Source organism: Misgurnus anguillicaudatus, chromosome 24 (genome assembly GCF_027580225.2).
Source record: "Misgurnus anguillicaudatus chromosome 24, ASM2758022v2, whole genome shotgun sequence".
NCBI lineage: Eukaryota > Metazoa > Chordata > Actinopteri > Cypriniformes > Cobitidae > Misgurnus > Misgurnus anguillicaudatus.
The window spans coordinates 4,576,950-4,592,975 of record NC_073360.2 but is presented as its reverse complement, the minus strand read 5'-3'; the positions used below and the strand labels follow the sequence as shown (position 1 = coordinate 4,592,975).

Sequence of the window (16,026 nt, the reverse complement as noted above, 5' to 3'; positions counted from 1 at the left end):
GTGTGAGACAAATGAGAAAAGGTGAAAAACCCACTGTGTACACTGCCCTTTTTCATGGATGGATGCTATACTTCACTGTTGACTTTGCTATTTTATAAAGTATTTTTAGACATGTATCACTGCAAGTTGTGTCAGCATGAGAGCAATACTATTATAGGCTTTACTCAGCATATGAAAGTACACAGTAATGTTCGTAACTTGTTCCTTTACATGTGGAGTACCTGAATGCTCCCGTGCATTCAAAAAATTTCAGCATTCAAGTCTCATTTAAACAGAGACCTAAGAGGGTATCGTAGAAGTGTCAGATTTGACCAAACAGGCACCACAATGACTTGACAAATTTAAGTTTGTAATTTCACATGTACAAGCCTAAAGGACTTTATTGGACATTTAAAGGAACACGCCCAGATTTTGGGAATTTAGTTTATTCACCGTATCCCCCAGAATTAGATAAGTCCATACATACCTTTCTCATCTCTGTGCGTGCTGTAACTCTGTGTGACGCAGCCCCCACTAGCTAAGCTTAGGTGAATAAGCTAAATTCCCAAAATCTGGCCGTGTTCCTTTAAAAGACCATATAGATGAAGGTAGGGAGATAAAATGCCCTTTTAAGAGCTGTGAGAGGACATTTAGTGTTAACTTCACATTTGCTTCTGTCTCAAGAATACATAAAAACAACAATGTTTTGAAATCTGTTGTATTTGTTCAATAAATGGTGACTGTTATATTTTCTCTTACATTTTATATTTCTTGTTTTTAAGATTATTTTTAGGTGAAATCCTCAATGCAACTCAGTGGATGCTGAGTATGGACGGTCAGGTGGTTGTGAATCCACACCCCAACCTTGTGGCTGGATTTGCAGCTTTGTTCGCATCATACTACAACTTCAACCTGGTTTACCAGAGGGAGGCATCCTCCACACTTGAATTTGTTCAAAGGTAATTATATTCACATAGGGAGCTATTTGTTTTATAGCAGTGTTTCTCAACCAGGGGGATGGGACCCCCCAAGTAGGCCTTAAGACTTTTAAATGACAGTTATTCAAAATACAACAAAACAAGCATGATACGCTAAAACAATCTAAAATCAAGAGATTTCTTATTGTTTGGATGTTTTTTTAACAAATTTACATTGTGTAGACATGCCAAGCTCTAGTACAGGGGTGCCCAACCCTGCTCCTGGAGGGCTACCATCCTGCAGACTTCAGTTCCAACCCAGCTCTAACACCAATACCTGTCTGTAATTATTAAGCAACCCTGAACACCTTGATTAGCTGCTTCAGCTGTGTTTGATTGGGGTTGGAGCTAAAATCTGCAGAATGGTAGCCCTCCAGGAACAGGGTTGGGCACCCCTGCTCTAGTATATTTTATTTGGTAGAAATAAGGCTTTTGACATTGTTTTGGACAATAGGTTGAAAAGAAAAAAGGTTGACAACCACTTTTTTAAAATGTGTACTTTCCTGGTGTATATGTTGTATTTATAGATAAATATGGTAACATCAGGGTTCTTACTTTGGAGTATGAACAGGTTAATTAAAAGAGACCATTCTTGTCCTCAGATAATCAAAACAGTGCTGTGGCTGCGTTTGTAATTATTTTTGTTGGTGAAAAAACAGGAATTATGCTGTCTAAAATGTAAGCCTTTTAATACTAACTTCTTCACAATTTTTGTTTAATTTTTTCTTACTGGATTTCATCACGTAACGTAACGTTATGTGGGCACTCTGTAGATGTGTTTTTTTTCCTGCATTATACTATTTTCATTTGAAAAATAAAATTATATATACACACACACCAGGAGTACCCATGCTACCATATGATATTTAAGTGTTTATATGTACATTTGTATGTAAATGTACATATATACATGTATATTCTAAAATTTATTTTTGTTTGTTCTTTGTGCAGATGTTTTGTTGGAATCACAGCTACCACTGGCATCAAGACAGCATCAAGAGGCAAAAAAGTGGAAACGCCTCTGAGAAGAGAAACAACACCATCAACCCTCATGTGTGTAGTCTTTTCAGAAAATTATTGGACTTTGAATGGTTACGCATGTAAGTTCTTGTTCATGTATAAAGACCAAAACATGTTGTAAATAGGCCAGTTCTGTGATTGAACACTTGTGTTTCTAGACATACAAGTTATGTCATGTTCTAACACAGATTCAACAAGATCTTAAATGTAACACAAACCGTGTTTAGATGTTTTATAGATGCCATTGTTTTAGAATATTCAGGATTGAGTGGAATAGTTGCTGAAACAACATCATTTCTTTGAAAGTACTTTGCTGTCAGTTTCAATAAATGTTGTTCTTGAAGCACCTCTGACTTTGGTTGCATTATTCTGTAAATTACATTTAATGCAGTTTTCATTCTCCTGTATTTACAGGAATAGATTTGGTAAATATATTAGTGTAATGATGTAGTAAAAATTCTTTACAGCATTTGAATGTAAACCTATTACAATATCATCTTGGGTTTTGGGGAATTTACAGGATTTTATTGGCAACTCTAGTTGCCAACTATATACTGTAATTTATTGGAATTACAAAAAAATACTGTAACTCATAATACAAGTGTAATTCATTATAACTGTAAAATAAACAACAAAGTACTGTATTTTACAAACAACAATTAGCTGTAAATTGCTTTACAGTATAATGCTGCAGTCCATTTTACAGCAATTAATAATTTTTTTACAGAACTTTATTGGCAACTTTTTTGCCAGCTAAATCCTGTAAATTCTACAGTCAATTTTTTACAGTGTACTATTCAATTCAATTTTATTTATATAGCGCTTTTCACAGTTGTTAATTGTTTCAAAGCAGCTTTACACGAATAGATGTAGGGGAAAACACAGAAAAATCGATAGATAATATAAGAAGCAGAATACAGCGGCTAAGAATAAACCGGGTTATTCGATCTACGTCATCAATGTTCGCGGCGGCCATATTGTTGACATAGAACTGTCAGTCTGTCAATTGACAAGCGAGGCAGCGTGGGTATTATGCATGGTAGCCTATTATCGGTGTCTTTTTTTTTAAACCGCGCGATGGTGTGTGGTTCTAACAACAGCAAAAAGAACCCCGGAATTAGTTTTTATGCGATACCGACTGTCAGAAAACATGAAAGGAAGGAGACAGAGGAGTTGAACCAGCGAAGGAGAGACTCCAAACAGCAAAGTCTGTCCCCATCATTTTACCACAGGTAACGTTAGGGATGCCTCACAGCAAAGTTTGTCCCCATAATTTTATCACATATGGTTAGCTGTAAGCAGTGGCTGAAACTGCTCTTTCAAATAAGCTGCCATAAATTGAGACAGTTATTATATTAGTATTAATAACTATATGAACATAATAGGTCTGGCATTGATACTAGGTAGGGAATTAAGGGCCGTTCACATTATAACGATAACTTTAAAAAATATAGTTTTGAAAATCGTTTTATATTAAACAGAATAGCGGAGCTCACACCAAAACTATAACAATACAGATACAATGAACGACATCATTGGGATCACTTTCTGAGCGATTTTTCCCACCTGATGAAGGATAAACCATTAAAATCTATTTGAACTTCAAGTGCACGAGCACTTAAAATGACAGTGAGCTCATTGCTGAGGTCTATAACATTAGATTACCTCCAGTTGCTGTGAAAATTGACTACGTAATGCTTTTTAATCTATTACATTAACTAACTGTTATGCCAAAAGGTAAGAGATTACACAAACTATTAGATTCATTGTTTAGAGTTACGTGAAACGCAGCGTGTTGAGGACATCTGCAAAAGTTTTTATTACAAGCAATATTAAAGGCAAGTGATTTGCGCGAGTGCCATGAGCGAATTAGCATAAACGTATTGTTTGGTGATGTGGACGATGATATAGTTATCGTTATAGTTATCGTTATAATGTGAACGGCCCTTCAGTGCTTGTATGATGAATGCGGATACTGTATGAACGATATAGTTATAAATATCCGGATAAGTTACGGCTGGCAATAAGGACGGATCTTTACTTAAGGCTATTGGGTCTATTTGATATTGTTCCACAATAATCAAGCTTATCTTCTCTTAATACAGACGAGATGAAGCCATTAGGCTACTGCTCCCCTCGACTCAAATCTACGTGCGGCTAGGGGCAGGACAGATGTCATGTCAACAAGATGGCCGCTGTTAGCGACTTCCGGTGTTTGCGAATAAGCCCTATACAAAGATTTACAGATTCAAAGTACATTTATTTCATGCATTAGTTGACTTCAACAGTAACATTTTCAGCATTTTAGCTAAGGAATGATATTCATCACCTGATAAACAGCTAAATAGAGTCCTGCATTACTAAAGTTAAAGTCTGATTTTAAGTTTGTTTGCCAAAGTTAATAAAGAAAACGTCAAGTTATTTTTGTTGCTGTTATTAAGTTAAGGTAATATATTGTTCCTTAGCATTGCTGGTAAAATGACAGGAACCCTACACCCACAGCAAACCGAACCGAATCGGACCGAACCGTGGCTCCAAAACCGTAAACCGATCCGAACCGTGCAATTGGTGTATAGTGACACCCCTAATACATATACATATAATATCCCTTTGCTACATACAGATTTGTGATAGCTTGGCCGGTTAGTAAAAAAAAAATTGTGGCACGAAATATCAACGAGACAAGCTTGACAATGAAATGAAACACACCTGAAAATATATAAAGTCTCATGAGTTATAAAAGAGTCCTGACCAATACAATCTTCCTCTAAAGGCTCACAGCTGTTTCAAGCTATTGATCTATAGAGCCAGATCCACTGGAGGTTTTGAAGAACTCAGCTACATTCATGTCTAAGCGCTGTCCTTTAAGGCATCACTGCAAAAACATTATAAAGAATGCATAGGCTGTGTTTTATTCTGAAACCCTGCTGCAACATCATCTTAAACCATCTTGTGGTGGTCTTAGATGGGCATGGGAGATGGTTAACCACCTCAACCTACAACTAACACTGATCTCACTACCTAAACCAAATGAATACCAGCTTAGACAAGCTGAGAAAACACCTAAATCTAGTCATGGGAGACTAACTGGTTAACAAGCTACATAGTGCTTACATAAGAAACCATCTAAATCAGGTTATAGTGGTTAACTGGTCGTAGCTGATTTAGCTACAGTAGTTTACTGTAAGTGGTTGACCAGCCAGTTTCCCATGATGAGTGCCACTAAAGATGCCCGAAGCCCCTTTAAAACCAGATAAACAGACCAGCTTGGCCAGGCTGGGTAAACCGACAGAAGCTCTGTGTTTTTATTGGGCATTCTGGGAATGTGAGAGCAAAGTGTTATTGCACAGGAATGATTTTGATAATGAGACAGTTAGAAATGGCCAGCTTAAGCTACAGGTTAAGAAAATCACGATCTATTCAATTGAGTAGTCTGAATTGTGTTGTAGCCTTTATACTATTACCCAATTACACAATGATGGTGAATACATGATTTAGAAACGCAAGGTTACCCCTGGATACAGGTAGTAGCTAATAATAGGTGAATGTCAAGCAGGATATCAAAAACAGAACAATAAAGGAACTATGATATCTAAAGGGTCAACCATGTCAAGTGACTTCATTTTCTTCAAGTCTTTGGTGTAGCTCTGTTATGATTGCTGGCTGTGTCATCTAATCAGCATGGGTTGATGAATCGGCCCTGAGGAACCTTTAGAAATACATTTGTTTTGTCACAGGTCTCGTTATAGTTGTGATTCTTTAATGGTAAATCTATTCAAAACATCGTTCCACTAAATCTAGCTTAATGGTCCATGTAAAATTTAATAAGACTCGGTCGCTCCTCTCCCTACTGAAAAACCAGCATAGCTGTTCACAGCATATTGTGTTTGGGATGCTGGTCCCTGTCATGAGATGCTGGTGTCTCTGTGAACTGTTTTAAAGTTAAAGTGCATAATTTTTTGTCTGCACATCTTCATCATCATCATCATCATCAAAAAAAAAAAGTGCAGACACAGTAGGTGCGTTTCCATTAACCTTTAAATTATGCAATATAAGAAATTGCACAAATTGTTTTGTGCTGTCATATAAGAGGCTTTCCCTGCCAATAATGTTTGATATAATCATGTTTGATACCACAACTACATCTTTTTTATTTGAAATAATGTACTATTACCTTTAAGAAACACCTATAAGTTGCTGCTCCTAAGTATAAGTGTCTTTCCTTGGCATTAATGTTTATATAATACTCTTACGTCTCCTTTGGTTAAAAATAATGACTAGTGTGTTGGATGTGATATTAGTAAACCTATCAACATCAGTCATTGTAATGTTTGGAATGTTTTGGTTGCATATCATTGATTAATGGAAAAGCTGTTATTTCGCAATAGTCTTTTGTTGACATTTAGAAAATAAAACTAAAGTTTTGCACAAATCTGCAATGAAAACACAGCTAGTGAGTCATGAATTCGCAAAGAGTGTTAGCTTTAAAAAAAATGTGGCAGGTTTAATATGATGAAATATGATAATATAGGTCTAATTTTATTGTAACTGCACTGGGTGCCTATTAAGATTCTTATTCAGTACATTTTAAGAGGGGTTGCTAATAACTTTAAAGCATTAAACAGCCCAAGTATCAGATTACAGTCTATCATGTACATTGCAGTCACAAAACTCTGGACTCTTAATACTTACTAGAAAATCAAAATCTTTACTCTTGCTTGGCCTTTAACTCATTCCCCGTCAGCCAATTTTTTTAAAAGTTGCCCGCCAGCATTTTTTTTGTGATTTTAACAAAAGTTTCACAAAATGCCTTCCAGGAAATTTTTCTTTCAAAAATATATAAACATACAAATATATCAAATAAAAGAACAGACCCTCTGCTTACAGCAAACAAATAAACAAAAATGAGGAAAAACATTCATTTTTAGCAAAAAGCTGAAATAATTGTATTTTTGTGAAGGAGTTTTGTTAGAAATCAAATTCAGAACGATTATCAAAACGTACATAGAGTTTAAATTAGTAAATAACGTTTTGGCTTTTCATAAATTGGGTAATCGCAGTATTGACATAAAAATTCTTCAGAAACACTGTTTTTATGCAAATGCTTCCTCTTGATTGACGAGATAACTTGTCAATGGCGGGGAAAGAGTTAAAGTTTGAAACAAACCTCCCAGCCTTGTTTGGGATTCTTAGTCAGTTTAAGACTCGTCTGCATTAGTATAGATTGCTAACCGATCCCTCACATTTTTTAAATTAGTAATGCTAATGTACAGTTTGTTTACACATTATGGTATAACTGCGAATTCTGTGAAAATTGTGACAATTGTTATAAAAATAAACTGAAAAATGTTAATATTAAAACATTGTCAAATGTGTTCTGAGTAGCTGAACCTATTGCGTGACTCCAAATTATGAAAATTTTTTGCCACTGGGAGTGCAAAAAATAAATAAATTCCAGTAAGGTTATGCTGTTGAACAGCATAGCTATGTTAACTAACCAGCAAGACAGATACTAAATCTGATTCAAAGCTAGACATCCATGCATCAATTATCTCTATATTACAGTACATGTGCAGATAAATCTTTAGCATTTATAATAAATAAAACGAAACTTCTGCGCAAGCGCACAGCCAGGGTTGCCAGATTCGCGTATCAAAACCAGCCCAATGGACATTCAGAACTAGCCCGAAAACATCCAAATGACTATTCACAGCCTAAAATCAATAAAAACTGAAACCTTTCATCTTTAACCCGCAGAAAAAAGTAGTCTGAAGTCCCCAAAAAAGTAGAGGACTTGGCATACAGCATCTCTGGATAAATGCATAAAGTCAAAGTTGAGTTGGAGAAAGTTGTTTTTAAGAAGTTTTCAGATATAGGCAAAGGAAACACATTTTTCAAAACACTATTTTATTGCTTAATGTAATGTTATGAAAGTACATATGAACACTGCAGAATGTACATTGTGTGACCCCATTACCTTAATAATGAATGTGTGTTGCCATTGAGTGTGTAATGAACTAAGGACACTCCAGGGGTCCCGAGAACAAAGGACTCCCCAGAGGTGTAGTTTATGGTAGTGATGCACCGAAATGAAAATTCTGGGCAGAAACCGAACATTTTAGATTCACTTGGCTGAAAACCGTAACTGATGCCGAAATGGCTTCTTTTAAAAACTTTAAAATGTTAACTTTTCTTTGTATGTTTGTGTATACACACACACACACACACACACACACACACACACACACGCATCCCCCCCCACACACAAACACCTAAATTGCTTGAATTGAATGAATCTGAATTCTGAAACACAGAATGGCTGTGCATGGGGCTCTATTCTGCTGTTGCATGTAAATCATTGTTTTCTTACAATTACAACAGTGCAAAAACAGCAGTAGAACTTAATCCAAACTCAAACTGTAAACACAGCCCATTTAGTTTTAGCAAAACACAGTTATGCAGTGCTATGCACATTTTAATGAACTGATATAAACACACACACACACACACACAGAGAACATTGGGCTGTTGTTTATTTAAGCAAACGTGGCAAGTTTCTTTTTAAGAACAAAAGTTGCTACGTTTTTTGGCTGGAAAGACGGTTGCTCTTCTCATTTAGGTCATAAGATGCTGCACTGATTAGTCTCTCACTGTCTGTGCTGGTGCTTAGGGCAGATAAATACCTGCATGCAATTTGTTGTGTGTGCAGCAGTGTTACATGAATGTCTGAGCTGCACACGTGACAGATGAACTAAGCAATATGATAGGCATGTGAGAGGGCTGTGTTTCATCGTGCACTAAACGACTCATTTGCGCGTGAAATTCTAGTCATGATAGTACATTTGTATTACTATAGTACATTTCCTTGCTCAATCCTCTATAAATATTCCAGAAGCTACAAAGTCACGCCTGAAAGCACGGCCGACATAGCAGCTTTAACAGTAAATCTTTTACTATATACACGATTGTGTCACAAGTTGATTAAGTTCATCACCACAGCCCACTTGCCTTAAAGTCAGACAGGTTTTTTATTGTCAGCATCACACAATAATTTCAAGTGTTATTAATAGAAACCACCATCCTCTCCCTTGCCCACTGCAGAAAAGATTATATTTTAATTAGGTTGGATGTGAAACGCCAAGGAGAGCTTTTGACTTGAGCTGAAAAGTGCAGAGCCAGGAACATGAGATTCTCGTTAAAGTCATCCTCTGTGTATTGCAGAACGTCCTCATCATTTAACACAGCTTTTTGAAAGGAAAAGAAAAACTGGGCTTGTGCTAGAGTTTAATTATTTTATCATATACTGTACACTAGACATGTGCATTTATCTATATCTAGTCAGCTCAATTTGAAGTTTTAAGTTAACTTTAATTTCAAACCCTTTATAAAAATCATTGTGCTTGACCTGCAGCGTCTTTTCATCTTTTTGATTTATGATATTGCCTGGTGACACGTACTGTATAAAACAGAACCAAATGCAAGAGATTATTAGACATATCCTGCCATTAAACTGAAGCATTTATGGCTGTCAATCAGGTTTAAGGTGGCATTGTCAGTAAGTTTCACGGTTTTGCGCTTAAGCTGGTCTACATTATTCAGGGTTTTAATGAGCATTTTGTAGTCCAGCACAGCATGAAGAGAAATCTCCAAACCGAACTACGCACGGGCACGTTTAACCCCCAAAGCCTGGTTCGTTTGATTAGTGTGATTGCTCTGAAAAACAAAGAAAGGTAATATTGGAAATGAAATGAGTAAACACAAGCAATAATGAACAGAGCTGGCAAATGCAATGCTGTTGGATGTGGTGGTCAAAGAGAATTATTAGGTAATAGGCCTCTTGAAGGAAAACACCTATCATTTCTGCAGGGTGGCAATGTTCAACATTTATGCTACAATCAACTAATGCCAAGGTCTCTGAAAGACGTTTGGTAAAAACAATATAATAATAATAATATTTACGTTCCATGCGGTCGGGTTATCAGTCCAGCAAGCACCTCGTTAACCAATCAGACCTTCATGTAGTAACGAATGATACTACAATAATAATACAATAATAGCAGTATTATGTACAGCAGGGTCAGAAATGAACCAGGGCTATAACAAAAACACACCAGATACTGTAGGCTATTGAAAATTTGGGTACCGACAAATTTTGAAATCTTAAAAGATTACTGAAATCCTAGGCTTAAGTCTTTGATAGTTTGACATGTTCACAGACAGCCGATTAATTGAGATCAAAATTATCTTCCGACAAAATTCTGGCAGTGTCAGACACAATCCCGCTGCGGGACATCTCCTACGACAACCGGCAGATCAAGAACCAATAGAAGCATAGAAGTGTGACAACAACAAACCAACGCAGACAAAATGTCGAAAAGAACCAGGTGGACAGTACAGCAGGAGGAGAATCTTGTGGAGTTGTTATGGAGAGATAAAGAGTGCTTATACGTGTCATCTCCACTGTACCATTATAAAATAAATAATGAAGAAGCCTGGAGAGAAAGCGTGCTGGAAATACAAATGCCGGGTACTCATCTCCTTAGTTTTTCCTTCTTTTTATGCTTGAGACAAGTCATGATTAAAATTAACGCTAGATGTTGTTTGCTAGCCTTCGCTTCTGCGTGTGTTCGCCCAGCCATTGCCGATCGATGACGTAAAACTATGGCCGAGTTTATTTGCGTGCGTCCAATTTTTTTAATTCTTCAAACTCAGTCTGATACTGATGCAAATTGAGATCATACAGTGTGACATGGACTTGACTATGATCTTGTTCGCACAGTGTGGCAAGAAAAAATCCTCAAGGACTATTTGAAATCGTACAGTTTATACCAGGCTTAACATTTAGGGACTGAAAAGAAATATTATCAAATGTATTATTAATGTCTTTGATTTTTTTGTGTTACAGCAATGTTTGTGCTTTTTGATTTTGTCGAGTTGATTTTGTAGTCAATATGGTTAGTTATAGCCCATATTACAGAATTTATTTAAATTAGTAAAGCATGCAATGTATAATATACATATTGTTTCACTACAAATAATTTATTAAAAAATCATTTTAAGAACAGTTTAAATAATTTTTAAGTTCCACAGTACATTAAGATTCTCTTATAGCACGGGCCTGTTGAATGCTTATTCTGATTGGTTGAGAAATTTTCCATGGGTATGCATTATTTTTTGATACGCACACCTGTCTTAAAATACCGCAATGTCTTAGCAATGTCTGTGGTAACCGTGGTAGAAGCAGAATAACTGACTCCGGTCCATTGAATTATTTGAAAATAATGCACACCTGCGGTATAACAACTTCATTACCACCTTGGGGGTGCATTATTTTTGAATAATTCAACGGCCATCATCAACTATTCCCTACATATCAGACTCTCCCTATGTGTTGTAAAAGCTGATTTTAAAAAAAGTATTTAACTGTATGTAAAGAAAGTGATTGCATTTAGAAACCAAATGGCATCATAAAGTCCCTAAAAATCAGTCACATGGGTCAAAAAATAGCCATTTAATCTAATAGATGCTTTTGTTATCTTGTAAAAGCTGTTTGCTTTTGAACAACTAAATTTTGTATATTCATAATACCAAAACTGATTAATAACTAATCCAAAACCAGACGTACACAATCACTGGTATAGATTTTACATGACAGTACATGGGAGCTGGCTTTGACTTTTCACTTTAGGATGATAATTGATCAAAACATTACTTTACTCTTGCATTGCAGATTATTATAGTTTGGAGCACAGATACATTTAAGATGCATTAAGCTTTCTTCAGAAACTAAATACATAACGTAATACATTGAAGGTATTTAATATGTGTAATCTAGTGGGTCACTGTGATAAGACTGTGAAAATAGAAAAAAAAAATGTATATGACGCTGTAGGAAAAATGAGCATTGAAATAGTGGAGACAATTTTGTGGTATGTTGGTGGAAAATGGAGGAAACATTAAGCTTTTATTGAGCCTTTTTTTGCTTAATACAATCTTGATTATATTATTAGCACCTAACTTGTAGCAGCTGAGCTCACATTGATGTATCTGCTTAAGGTTATCATCTAAACTGCATTGCATTGATGAGTATGCTGCTGCTACATTGATCTGCATGATTCCTTCACAGCATAATGCCATTTATTAAAATGATATTGAAGATATAATTTGGGGCCTCATTTATCAACAGTGCGTACGCACAGATGTGTGCATAATGAGTTTTTTGCTTGGATCTAGTTACTAGTACTTATACATAGGAATGTGTGTAGATATAAGCACACCTCTGAGCATGCTTAGGCAGAGAATCTGTTGGTGATACTACAAAAAGAAAATGCAGCCATGTGTGGTTAGCCATTGCAGCAATTTGTGCTGCAGTTTGCCCTCCTACAGTAGCAGATATTTCCCGTATTGTATGTGTCATGTTATCAAAATGCAGTCTGCCCACAGATCTATTCTAGTTTTATGTGTAGTGTTGATGTGTAAGAGGTGTTGTTTCTGCACTCTTTAGGTATTAGCAAATAAAAAAAATTGTCTAAAAAAATATTTGTAATAGTTTGTGTTTTTGTGCTCTCTCTCTCTCTCTCTCTCTCTCTCTCTCTCTTTCTCTCTCTCTCTCTGTCTGGCAGTCACTCGAAATGTCTTATTTGTGGATCGTCAGGTGGCTGTGAAGGCTGATCCGTGATCCACACATTCTGCTGCAATGTGGGCATTGGAAGGTTGAAGTGATGGCGAAGTCTATATTGGCTTTGGAAGAGAGAATGCTGCCAAGGTAAGGGAAATGTTCCACGCTTTCCAGAGTGGTGTTATCCACTTTGATGATGGGCTGGAGTGATGGCTGGTTGGGTGGTGATTCATACAGAGCCTGCGTTTTCTTGATGTTCAAGGCCAAACCCAGGGCTCTATATGCCTTGGCAAAGGCATTTAGGATGCCCTGGAGGTCTTCAGGGGAGCGTGCTAAAATGGCATGTCATCTGCGTATTAGAGCTCCATGATGGTGGTATTTGTGACTTTGCACTTGGCTTTGAACCTGTTAAGGTTGAATAGCCTGCCGTCAGTCCTGTGAAAGATTGGGATCCCATGTGGCAACTCTTGACCAATAAGGTGAAGTGTGGCTGCAATGAAGATGGCAAATAGGGTGGGAGCAATGATACATCCCTGTTTGACCCCACTTTTTATAATAAAGGGCTCAGAAGCCACCGTTGAGCACTGTGGCTGACATGCCATCATGTTGTAGCCTCAGTTCACAGATATATTTGTCATGACATCCATACTTTGATAGTATGCTCCACAGTGCCTGACGATCCACAGAGTTAAAGGCCTTTGTCAAGGCCATGTACAGAGGCAGTCTTGTTCCCGACACTTTTCTTGTAGTTGGCGATCAAGAAAAAGTAGAAAAGCAGAAAAATGTCAGTAGTTCCCCTAGATGGCCAATAAACGCAAGCCATTGTAGTTATCCTCCAGCATTGCAATCAAGCAGCATTACATTTCTCCTCAGCTTTACAAAGAGCAGATATGTAAAAATGTATAATTTAAATTTAAAAATTGATACAAATTTCATTTTACCTAACAGACTTGCATTAACTTGTACACAGGTGAGTAAATATTTATTTTAGTGTAATATGCGATCACATGTTTCTTCATGCCGGTTTTATAACTATAACATAGAGAGAAACGATTATCCAAATATCCAACTTGATAGCTGTATTTCCGCACTTTGACAATTGATGATAAAAATGCAGAGTAATTAAGGACCATTTTTGGTTATTAACACTGTGTTCTGCAATATTTAAAATTATTTATTTTTGATTTAGGATTGATTTTTACAAGATGTATATGAAACAATTATCACTCAGTACAAGCATAAATAAAACTGCTAGATATCATTGTCATGATACAAGGATCTTACGTATGATATAGAGTCAAATTAAATTTGTGTGTGTTATCAATATTTATAATAGTTATTCTCATATTTACTTCTTTTCAATCTGATTTCAGTTCACTTTCTCGCCAATTCCCATTAATTGTCTCCAGAATGTGCATACACATGGGTCAGAGTTTGCTTACAGGTGCGCACATTCTGCCATCAAGTTTTTTTATAGATCACAACCTTTGCGTGGGAAGTGGTGTATGCATGTTTTCAGCCCTGTTTTGTGCGTAAGCATGCTTTATAAATGAGGCCCCTGGTGTCACCTGAATCTGCCAGTCTCTGGAGTTTTAGAGACTTTTCTGTCCACCAGTTGTTCTTGAGCTCCCTCATCAATCTCTGAACGTCAGCCTTGGCTCTGGAGGGTGCTGCCCTTTTGGCCTCACATGTTATATCATTTTGCCACACCCGGAAGGCTTTCCGTTTTCTAGAGATAAATTCTATTCCGGTGTCGATTTTCATCAAACCAGTCCTGATGTTTCCTGGTCTGATACCCAAGAGTGGATTCGCATGAGTCATGGATGGTGGACTTGAGAAGGCCTCAGTGCTCTTCGATGTTATCAGGATATTCTTGCTAAAGACTTTCCTCGAGAGAGTCCTGAAGTAGATGCTGGGTGGCAGTTTCATTCAGGCTGTCTAGGTTCAGTCTTCGCCGGGTCTGCTTCTTCTGAAACCTCCTCCTCTTTTTAAGTTTAATGGCCATTGTGGATCGGATGAGGCGGTGGTCTGTCCAGGAATTGTCTGAGTCTATCATGGCCCTTGTGATGTTCACATCACAGCGGTCCTTTGCTCTTACAATGACATAGTCAATAAGGTGCCATTGCTTGGAGCGAGGGTGCCTCCAAGATGCCTTGAATTTGTTTTTCTGTCGATAGAGAGTGTTGGTGATGACAAGGAGCAGCATTTCGTTGGACTTGATGTTACCAATGACCTCCTTGCCAATAGTGCCCTTTCCAGAGGTGTTGGTTCCGGCCTACCCTAGCATTGAAGTCTTCAAGTAGGATGATCTTACATTTACGTTACATTTACATTTAGTCATTTAGCAGATGCTTTTGTCAAAAGTGACTTACAAATGAGGTAAACAATAGAAGCAATTATAGCAACACAAGAACAGCAATACATACGTGCACTGGAAATAGTTTCATCAAGTCCAACACAGTATACATAGCCAAGGGTTAGTTAGTAATTTTTTTTAAGAATGTACAGATAAAGAAAAAGGAAAAATAGAGATAGTAAGTCCTATATCAGAAAGTGAGGTAATGGTGGAAGATATGGGTTGTTTTTAGCAGATTCTTAAAGACGGCTACAGAGTCAGCAGATCGTGACACGGCCGGCAGATCAGTCCACAGTTGTGGAACAGCTCCTGAGAAGGAACGTTTTTTTCCCTTTTTGAGATGGCACCACAAGCCGGCGCTCGGTGACAGAGTGCAGGTATATAGAGGGTACATAAGGCTTTATAAGCAAGTGAAGGAAAGGAGGTGCTGATCCAGTGGTGGTTTTAAAGGCCAGGAGCAGAGCTTTAAATTTGATGTGAGCTGCTATAGGAAGCCAGTGTAACTTGACGTGCACCCTCTTTGGCTCATTGAAGACCACTCTTGCCGCTGCGTTCTGAATCATCTGTAGGGGTGAATCATCTTGTTCTCCCTGGTGATTTTTGACAGGGTTTCTTCTAGGCAGGCATAGAAGGCTTCTTTTTCCTCCACATCGGAGTCTAGGGTAGGGGCATAGGCGCTCACTACTGTCACTGTCTGGTTGTTAACCAACCCAAGACGAATGGCCATGAGGCACTCACTGATTCCCACAGGAAGTTCGGAGAGGTGGTTGACAAGCTGTTTTTTGATGGCAAGTCCAACTCCATGGTTTCTAACCTCATGGCTGGCTTTTGCTTTCCAAAGAAAGTGTAGACACCTTTCTCCTCCTTCAGCTGGCCTTCACCTGCCCATCGGGTTTCGGAGAGAGCAGCTATATCAATCCGGCATCTCTGAAGTTCTCTGGCAATGATAGAGGTTCGTCGCTCAGGTCTGTCACTGGAGGTGCTGTCCATCCGAGTGCGCACATTCCAGGCTCCAAAATTGTATTTACATTTCTTTTGTTTCTGACCGCAAATGAGGTGTTCCCTTCAGATGCGGT

General features: G+C 37.6%; 1 long non-coding RNA gene across 2 annotated transcripts; it reads left to right on the top strand.

Annotated features, from left to right (window-relative positions):
• LOC141361646 (uncharacterized) lies at nt 1-2,286 on the top strand. 2 transcript variants are annotated; one of them, XR_012367800.1, is made up of 3 exons: nt 1-21; nt 762-938; nt 1,908-2,286. It is a non-coding gene; the product is annotated as an uncharacterized lncRNA (long non-coding RNA). The 2 variants fall into 2 exon arrangements; XR_012367801.1 differs by having other exon boundaries at nt 1-99.
• The last annotated feature ends 13,740 nt before the right edge of the window (nt 2,287-16,026 follow it).